Source organism: Myxine glutinosa, chromosome 14 (genome assembly GCF_964187855.1).
Source record: "Myxine glutinosa chromosome 14, kmMyxGlut1.1, whole genome shotgun sequence".
NCBI classification, from domain to species: Eukaryota; Metazoa; Chordata; class Myxini; order Myxiniformes; family Myxinidae; genus Myxine; species Myxine glutinosa.
In genome coordinates this window covers 12,089,762-12,100,296 of record NC_136274.1, presented here as the reverse complement: position 1 = coordinate 12,100,296, position 10,535 = coordinate 12,089,762, and the positions used below count along the sequence as shown (strand labels likewise).

At 48.7% G+C, this 10,535-nt stretch overlaps 1 protein-coding gene and 1 long non-coding RNA gene across 4 annotated transcripts in view; both read left to right on the top strand.

Annotated features, from left to right (window-relative positions):
* The first annotated feature begins 4,231 nt into the window (after nucleotides 1-4,231).
* On the top strand, nucleotides 4,232-6,134 carry LOC144888879 (uncharacterized). The gene is made up of 2 exons (XR_013621443.1): nucleotides 4,232-4,371; nucleotides 4,943-6,134. It is a non-coding gene; the product is annotated as an uncharacterized LOC144888879 (long non-coding RNA).
* A 1,208-nt stretch (nucleotides 6,135-7,342) lies between these two features.
* The window catches only part of NDUFV1 (NADH:ubiquinone oxidoreductase core subunit V1), a 90,046-nt gene continuing 86,853 nt past the window's right edge, over nucleotides 7,343-10,535 (top strand). The window contains exon 1 of one of the 3 annotated variants that reach the window (XM_068135193.2): nucleotides 7,343-7,392. The gene's annotated coding sequence lies outside the window, so the exon portion shown is untranslated. Of the gene's footprint in view, nucleotides 7,508-10,535 lie in introns of all 3 variants that reach the window. The other 2 variants (XM_068135192.2, XM_068135194.2) reach the window with 2 other exon arrangements.

The window sequence follows — 10,535 nt, the reverse complement described above, 5'->3', positions numbered from 1 at the left end:
TCAAGCTAGCGTCAGGTGAAGAAAAAAATTTTTTTGTACCCCAGAAAAACCGCAAAATTTGCAGTACATGGCCACATATCCAGGCAGGCCTCCCAAAGCCTTGTTGATCCAACGTTTAAATTCCTCCGATGCAGACTTGATGCCAAATTGCATCCTCAGCCAATGGTGGTGTCCAAATGGCAAGTCGAACGTCATTGCATAAGAACTTGTGTGGTCGGGTTTGACATGCCACAAGCCATTATTGCTACTGAAATCAAATCAAACGAGGCAAATGTACTGAAAACCTTGGCATTGGTCAGATCTGGGAAGATCTCTTCAATTATTGGCATGGGGTAGTGACTATGTCTAATGGCTGCGTTGAGGTCCTTCGGGTCTATGCACAATCTCAATTTACCCATCCTTGGCTTTACAAAACAGTCACCATGCTGTTGACCCATGGTGTTGGCGAAGTAACTGGGGTGATAATGTTGAGATGCTGGGGTCTGTCAAGTTCCTCTCTCAGTGTGACAGGAACTCTACGTTGTGGGTGTACATCTGGTCATATGAGCGGGTCAATCTCTATGCGATAGTCATCTTCAAGCAGCCCTGTGCCTTCAAAGACATCTCCATAATGCTGCATGACATCTTCGAGTGATCGTGGTGCTTGTAGATGCTGCCCAGGTTGACAATTTGGAGAATTGACAATCTGGTGGATATTCTCTGGTTGACTAGCAATCAGCTGCTCAGCTTCCCAGTAGTGGCATACACCCATGATAACATACTCAACATATTGAATGAATCATCGTTTTAAGGCCATTTTCCCCACTGGAGCGGGGGTTAGCCTTGCGGGCCTCATGACAATCATGGTTCCCTGTTTGAGGCAATGTTTTTATGGCCGGATGCCCTTCCTGACGCCAACCCTTAGTCGCCTCTTACGATGCGCAGGGATACGGTGTACCTATTCTAAACCGGGGTACACATATTACAGTCTGCTATTCTTTGGGTTAGTTAGATTCAGTCGACAGCGACCCAACGACTTTGTCTTGGTCTTGTTGTAGAATTACAGAATAGGATCAATTGCCTCACCCTCATAACGTAATCCCCACAGGTGCTTGATTGGTAAAGTGTTGCACATTGTTGGACGACTGCATGCAATGGTGATGTAGGCACGACTTCAATAGCTCTAAACGTTCGTTCGACAATTCTGCAGCACAACATAGCGCAAGCACTTAGCCAAGTCAAGATCTGCCTCTCGGAGTAAACATTCACGCTGCGTAGAATCATTCATGCCACAGATGATGTGATCACAAATTTACGATTCCTGGAGCATTCCAAAATTGCAGGTGGATGCTCGGATTCGCAGTTCTGTCACATATTTGTGAATGTTCTCACCACTCTCTTGAATACCTGGTGAAGAAACGATAGTGGTCAACCATCTCATTGGTACCTGGGTGGCAATGGGCATCAAAAGCTTGCATGAGCTCAGCTGCAGCCGTGTAGAATTGCATCTCCCTACCTTATGTGCCGAACAAGTAGAGAATCGACTTCAACTTCCTCTCTTCTAACTGATCGTTTATTGGAAGGCCCAAGCATAATTCCAACCCCTCCTTCCAGCGTCTTCATGTCTGCAGCAAGTTGGCTGCATGGAAATCAAGTATGCCCGGCGACTGTATGTTCGTAATCATCGACATTGCTGCTGCTGCACTTGTAGCTAATCCATTATTGGTGTCGCCTCCGTAGATCTAGTCTAGTTGCTGTGTATGGTGGTCCCTCAGAATCTTCTGAAAATGACTTTATAGACTTAGAGAGTTCAGAATCAAAACAAGGTCCCAATTAAGGAACAGTCTGAGGAACTCAGGGCAGATCCATGGAGCTGGATGGAACAACCAGCTCATATCCGTGCGCAATCCCCGGCAGCCGGAACTCCATTTCTTACTCTTAATCGTAGGCCTTCTTGTGGGACAGTGGTAACCACGATCGGGAGCGACAACTCTTACCACTAACTTGTGACGTACGATTCGCTCACTTCTGACACCATTGTTCCAATCAGATGTCAACAACAAGGATCGGTTGATCGTTCAGGCTTTGTTGATACACGTTCCAGGGGCGGATCGAGGAATTTCAAGACGACGGGGGGGGGGGCATTAAAACACACGTGTGTTTTGTCTGAAAGAAATGAATTTAATGTAAACATTATCAAAATGTAACAAATTTAATGCGTTTTCAGAGCCAATAAACTCAAACATACACACAAACATCAACACATTAAAACACACATGCACACACACGGGATAAACACACACACACACACACACACACATATATACACACACACACACACACACACACACACACACATATCCACACACACACACACACACACACACACACACACACACATATCCACACACACATATATATACACACACACACACACACACACACACACACACACACACACACACACACACACACACACACACACACACACACATATAAACACACACACACACACACATATAAACACACACACACACACACACACACACACACACAGGCTCTCGGTCAATGCACACATACTGTAAATTAACCTTTTCAGCTTTCTTTTCATCAGTTAACCACATTCAGCAACAGATCCAGGTACAATCAGAATACATGAAACGTAGTCCAGCTGTCAAAATTGCAATATGTGATTTTTTTTTTTTAGCATTTATCTCGACCATTTTGAAGAACGATACAAATTAGAGGTCTTGTGAGGGTTGAGACCCCAATATGAATAGCAACTTCCTGCTTTTTATCTTTACAATCATTAAAACTTTCATTGCATTATGTGGAATTTTTTGAGAACTTTTGTGTTCCCCTGAAGAAAAAAAAATGGCAACACCAAATACAGGGTAAGTGGATATGCTACATGGGCAAGCTATTTCTTAAGATGCATGCACGAATACACAATAAGAGATGCATGCACGAATACACAATAAAAGATGCATGCACGAATACACAATAAAAGATGCATGCACGAATACACAATAAAAGATGCATGCACGAATACACAATAATGCCAAACAGAGACTTCTTCTTTTTGTCCAGCCCTGTTGAATTTACAACATAACCATTCATAAGCATTCTCTAGAAATGATTCCTAATACTAGCTGTCATGTATGCAGTGCAAATGTTCACCGTTGTATCCCTACACCGGGACCGGGTTGTATCCCTAGTCCCTACGCCAGACCTCGGATGGCGCTGCTGTGAATCGGGCCTTGAACGGCAGAGTGAATAAACGCGTACGACAATTGATCGTAGTTTGTCGAGATACTTTACATGGCGACGAGGATAAACATCTAGACCATGACTTCTTTCTCGTCGCCATGTAAAGTATCTCGACAAACTACGATCAATTGTCGTACGCGTTTATTCACTCTGCCGTTCAAGGCCCGATTCACAGCAGCGCCGTCGCCGTCCGAGCTCTGGCGTAGGGATACAACCCGGTCCCGGTGTAGGGATACAACGGTGAACATTTGCACTGCATACATGACAGCTAGCTATTATCAAACTGTTGGCATATTGTGAACTGAACGTTCTTTTTCTAAATAGAAATATAGAAAATACAGTACAATGTACCGTCAAGCAAAGTATCCAATGTTTCCAAACAAAAAAATTAACGGTTTTCACTATGATACAATGACAGCTATTGACTACTTGTTGCGGGAATTACTTGTAGTCTCTATAAGGTGAAAGTTAAATAATTCACTTTACTTTCTGAACGGGACTGAACAGTAACTTGACCTACCTCGCAAAGCTTTGAAGACGAAGCCGGCTTCCAGCCCACACGGCTCACTTTATTCTCCCATATTTTACGTCTATTGGGATCTGAAGGGAATCTGTACATCTTGAAACCCTTGTCATGTCTATTTGTGCATACAAATGCACAACAACCCGGCATTTTCAGTGAACTAAGGCTTCCGTAGGTAGTCGAATCGATTGTACTTGCATAACACGCGCGAACGCGAGAAGTTAAGCGAACGCGAATTTGGCTCCAAAAGGCAAAATGGCTCCCTGAGTCACGTGACCGTATTTTTCCGGATCGTCATGTCGTCATGTTAGGCATTACTCTCTGTATAAAGCACGGAGGTATATAATAAACCTGGAGAGCCAATGATGGCTGTCAGCTGAAGCTAGCGGAAGTTGCTTGGCGGCCATATTGGGAAGCCGATTGTGTCTGCGTCCGTGTTTGATCTCACAATCAGCTGATCTCACAATTTCTGATTCATTTTGGATGCTTACCGACTGTAAGGAGTCTTATTTGTGAACGCGCTGTTTCAAAATGCCACAGTGTGTTGCATTTGACTGCACAAATACCTCAGGGAAGGCCTCCACATGCACATTTCACAAGTAAGTGACAAACCGCGATCGCGGGTGTTCTGCTTTTTCAGTTTTTGGCGTGGTCACGGTGGTGGGGGTAGGTAATTAAGTTTCAATGAAGTTTGAACACTGTGTTTGAATTTGATGATGTTAGACCACGCGCAGGGTGTGCAATACGACACAGATCTCAAATATAACTGTATTGTGTATTCACTAGGGCTATGTGAGTATGTCAGACTGATGTCTGATTGACTCATTCATTGATTCAGATTGAAGTATCGACATTGACTCGTCAGCTCGTGATCATTGTCAAGTGATTTAATTTGTGATGAGCTTCACTTAATTGTCCAGTCTACTACTGTCAGGGTTTCCATGCCCTCCTGTGTCACTCGTGAGCAGAAAGAGCAAATGGGGGTTACTTGTGGAAGGTACGAAAGTCCGACACATGGCAAACATTAGCAGATGAAGTTGTATTTAACTATACATATGAAACTCAAAATATTATTTTGATATGGAGTCGTTTTGACTCGGATGTTTTGACTGCCCTCTGAGGTTTTGACCCGCAACCACATTTTGTGACCACAACGTATTTTGTTTCAAGGTTTCCAAAGGATAAGGACTTGTGCTCCCGATGGACATCTGCCCTGAGAAGGGAGTCCTTCTACCCCACCCCAGGCACCACAGTTCTGTGCAGTGATCACTTCAATGAGAGTGACTTCGACAGGACTGGTCAAACCGTCCGACTGAAGCCGAAGTACTCGAAGTACTCGATGCATGTCACATGCTTAAACTTGCAAGAAACTGTCTTGGATCCATGAAAATGATGGAGGATGGCAACAAAAAAGTCATCGCGTGGAAATACATCCAGGCACTCTTTGATCTGCAGAAGAGGGAAGGCTTGCGTCTGGGAAATAAGCTCTCCCGGAAACACATCGAGTGGAAGAGCAATGTCATGAAGATGGACACAGCACTCAGACATTGAGCACTAGTGTGGCAGATGCAATTCGGTTTTGCAGGGACACTTTGCAACTATCAGAATTTCAGGGCAGTGGGGCTACCTGCCAATACATTGAAACATTGGACAAACTGTTTGACATTCTAAATTCTCGCAATCCATTGGCACGAAACTACAAGGCACCACTCATGACATCACGAGAAGGACTTTTCCTGCCATTCCTGGATACTGCCTACAGTTACTTGTCCAACATCAAAAACATGAATGGTCAAGTTATGACCAATACGCGTTTGAAAACCCCCTTCATTGGTTTCATGATCTGCATAGAGAGTGTCACAATTTTGTATTTCACATATGTCAAACCTGCCTCATCTCCCCTGCGATACCTGCTCACGTACAAAATGAGCCAAGACCACATTGAACTTTTCTTTGGAGCGGTCCGCATTGCATGTGGAAGTGGGAATAACCCAACGGCCCGGCAGTTTGTTGCCGCATATAAGCGCCTCTTGATGCGACATGACATCAAGTCGGCAAGTGGGTTGCCCTTTGTCTGATATGGCGAGTTCACCAACACTTCATGTAAATATTTAAACTGTAAAAGATGTGTTGCATGAGATGTCTATATCTCCGCTCCATTATTCATGTAACAATTACCATGTCCTGCTGAACGTTCCATTGCAACATGTAAGTCTTGTATGTTATGAATAGCAAAAACTTCCGAAACCCAAGAATTGTGTGGGTTAACTACATGACAGCGTTTCATGTCATTTATGTGACTGACTCACTGTTGATGTGTTGCTGACCCATGTCAGTGTAGAATAAACTCTGGTTATCATTATATCTGCGTGGTTTCTAACATCTCGGTAATAGAAACATACACATCTTAGTTACAATATAATGACTGAATTAAGTAACATCATATAACATGACAACAAATCAGATCTTTATATTGAGGAACATTATAGAACAAGCCAAAGAATGGCAAACGACGATGTACCTCAATTTTATAGATTTCTAGAAAGCTTTCGACTCCTTGCCCAGAGAAAGTCTGGGTCATAATGAAGAAATACAGCATACCTGGAAAATTAGTGAACCTTGTAAAAGCCCTTTACCAAGCAAGACTTTCAATGTGCGGTCGTCGACCAAGGTGAAACAACAGAATGGTTCAAGGTGAAGACAGGAGTTAAACAGGGGTGTAACATGTCAGGATTCTTATTCCTACTAGTGGGTGATTGGGTCATGAGAAGGACGATAAAGAACACCGAGCGGTCATTTTGGGCACTTTTTTTTCAAACAAGCTCTAAACCATTGGATTCCCCAGGAAAAATGCGTCTAGAATCAACTTCAAACTTAATGAACACCATTTCCTTAAAGAACGGGATTCTGAGCCCGAATATCAGTTCAAATATTAGTATTCTATATTAATTAAATAGTCGGCGGTCCTAAAATTCGCTCCAGCTGCATCATCAGTGCGCCACGCCTTTGCTTTGACAGGCTTTGTTTACAAAACAATCGGCTTCCCAATATGGCCGCCAGACTATTTCCGGTGGCTTCACGGCGGCTAATGCTGCGAGGTGGCCAATTGGCTCTCCATATTATATACCTCCGTGGTATAAAGGGACTCTACTTGCACCCCCCCCCCCCCCCCTGGATCCGCCCCTGTGTTCTGCCAGCACCCATTCACAAGCATAGACTTTCCCGTCAGTGCGGATCCGCGCATGCGCACCCGCCGAGCGTACTTCACAGCATACGAGTACAGACGTACAGTACAACATACGAGAACTGTAACACCAAGTTCCACGATGTTAGGCGATATATTTTCGACAACGAAAAGAGAGAATTTTATTTAAACGATGATGTAGAATGCTGTTTGTTCGTGGCGGTGCAGCAGCATATTATGCAAGGTGGTGTAAAACCTGGTTCCTTCAGAAACAGTACAAGTACTTTATTATTAATCGATCTGCTTTGATTTCACAAATTTCCCCAACGGGTGATAATATCTAATATAAATCATTAGCTAAGGGAAATTATTTTACATTAAAAGCTGGCAGAAAGCGGCTTTAAGTTTAACCAGGAAGTGTATGTTGCTGCGTTCGGTAGGTGGTGTGATTGCCTCTGCGCAGGCCAAGTACAGATTTGCTTTCACTTCAAATGGGTTATTTTTAATCGGCTTATCATTATTTTTGAAGCAAAACAATCGCATACCTTAAGGTATTTATCTGGTCCTCGATGCCAATGTTCCGTGTGTTATTCGTCGTTGATTTTGCGCACCGTTGGCGTTGCTTTGACCTTGTGTTTATAAATGGCTACATTTTTACCGAGGACAGAAGATGGACTAAGAATGTAACTGTAAGGAGTGAGGTGATGATACTGAACTTTCATATTGGCTTTGCAGTACTGATGCAGAAGCAAATCGTGACGTCACACTTGGCTCCACACTATATATATGTATATATATATATATATATATTATATATATATATATATATATATATATATATATATTTGATCGCCAGGGACGTTTTTTCTTCATTTTAGACATTGTCATTGTATTTAAAGTCTTGTGGCGGACACGAAAGCTCACTGCACTGGCGTGATGACATCATTCCGCGCGCCAAGTGGGCGGCGGCCACGCCCGAAGGGTAGGCGTGGCCGCGGGATATACACCGGGCGCGCAGCCCGGAACGCTCCAGTGTTACAGTGGAGCTCTTGAATAAAGACTCTTACAACTTACCGCGTTGTCCGCTTCCTACTTACTTACAAGCAGCGCGCGTAACACCGCGCTTCATTGGTGACTCCGACGTTCTGGTCAGCCGTCACTGACCACCCGAACCCACCACAGCCATGGCAACCAACGCGGTAGCGATAAAGCTCCCCGAGTTCTGGGAAGCTCAGGCGGAGATCTGGTTCCTGCAGGCCGAAGCCCAGTTCAGGCTTTGAGGCATCACGGCGGACAAGACATGCTACTGCCACGTGGTCGCCTCCCTCGGGGCCGGCACGGCCGCCCGCGTCGTGTCGATCCTGAGGAACCCACCGGCCGACGACAAGTACGAGGCGATCAAGCGTCTTCTCGCCACGTTCGGCCTCACAGTGGATGCACAGGCCGATCGCCTCTTGGACCTCCCCAAGCTCGGTGAAACGCGACCGTCGGTCCGAATGGACCATATGCTGTCACTCATGGGCGACGAAACCCCGAACGCTCTATTCCGGGTGTTATTTCGACGCCAGCTGCCGGCAGGAGTACGCCTCGCGTTGGCCGGTTCTGCGACAACGGAACCCCGAGCGCTCACGGCCGAGGCCGACAAGTTCTACGCGGCTTTGGACACGCAGGCGAGTTTCGGTGTGGCCGTAGCGGCTCCCGAGCCCGAAACTGCTGCGGGTGCCCACCCCGACTACGCGACGCACCGCGTAGCCGCTGAACCTCCTGCGGGTGCCCACCCCTACTCCGAGGGGCGCCTCGTGGCGGCCGCCACGCCCCGCCCACCACCACCGCGGGAACCGCGGCCTCAGGCTTCGCCGCAAACCTGGTGCCATTTCTACGCGAGGTTCGGCCACGAGGCCCGGCAATGTCACCCGCCGTGCTCATTCGGCAGGTCGGGAAACGCCCGGGCCGGCCCTCGGTAGTGGCACTGAGCGCCGGCCGGTTAAACAGCCTCCTGTACATAACGGACACCTTATCCGGGCGCCGTTACTTGTGCGACACGGGAGCGCAGGTGAGTGTCGTTCCCGCCGGTACGTCCGACAAGCAGACCTAGGGCCGGGGTCCCGCTCTGCTTGCTGCCAACGGTACGCCCATTCACACATACGGAAAACGCTGCCTTTCTCTGCGGTTCGGAGGGCAGGTTTTCCGATGGTCGTTCGTGACTGCCGACATGCCTATGGCACGGACTTCCTTTGTGCCAATGGCCTCTTGGTGGACGTAAAGCACAGAAGGCTTGTCCAGGCCGAGACGTTCAGCTCGCTCGCTTGTGCGCTGCCCGCCTCGAGCAGCTCACGGAGCGGCTCATCGAGCGGCGCACGGAGCGGCTCATCGAGCGGCGCACGGAGCGGCTCGCTGAGCGGTTCGGTTCCGGCCAGGTTCATCTGCACGCTTCCGGCAGCGGACAAATTCACCCGCCTCCTCGCCCGTTTCCCGGCCCTCACGAGGCCCACCTTCTCGGCGGGGACCGTCAAGCACGTGGTGGAACATCACATCCCCACCGCCGGGCCACCGGTCTACGCCCGGGTACGCCGCCTCGAGCCGACGAAGCTCGCGGTTGCTAAAGCCGAGTTTGCTACGCTGGAGCGGCTCGGCATCGTGCGGCGCTCCGAGAGTGCTTGGGCGTCGCCGCTCCACATCGTGCCCAAGCCCGGCGGGGGATGGCGACCGTGCGGGGACTACCGCCGTCTCAATGACGCCACCACCCCCGACCGCTACCCCCGTCCCCCATATTCAGGACTTTTCCGCCCTCTTGGCGAATATGTCCTTCTCGAAGGTGGACCTCATACGCGGTTACCACCAGGTCCCCGTCAGGCCGGAGGACATCCCGAAGAGGCTGTCATCACGCCGTTCGGTCTTTTCGAATTTCTTCGGATGCCCTTCGGTTTGAAGAATGCGGCTCAGGCGTTCCAGCGCCTCATGGACAGCGTCTTGCGCGACTTCGATTTCGTCTACGTCTATCTGGATGATATCCTCGTTGCAAGCGCGTCCCGCGAAGAGCACCTCCACCATCTCCGCACGCTCTTCGAACGCCTGGGCCAGCACGGCCTGATCGTGAACCCCGCCAATTGCCGGTTCGGTGTCACTGAAATCGACTTTTTGGGGCACCGCGTCACCAGGCCCGGGGCCGTCCCCCTACCGGCCAAGGTGGAGGCGGTGAAGGGGTTTCCGCGCCCCCGCACGATCAGGGGGCTCCAGGAGTTCCTGGGCATGGTAAACTTTTACCATCAGTTCCTGCCCCGCATCGCCCGGCTCCTGCGCCCCCTGCACGAGGCCTTCCGAGGGAAGCCGGGCAAAGGTGACGTTACCTGGACCGAGCAGATGGACGCGGCGTTCGTGGGCGCGAAGCTCGCCTTGGCTAACGCCACCATGCTTGCGCACACCGGCGCCCGATGCACCGATCGCCCTCACCACCGACGCCTCGGACTATGCGGTGGGCGCGGTGCACGAGCAATGGGTGCGTGGAGCTTGGCAACCGCTGGCGTTCTTCAGCCGGCAGCTTCGCCCGCCCGAACGCCGGTACAGTACCTTTGACCGCGA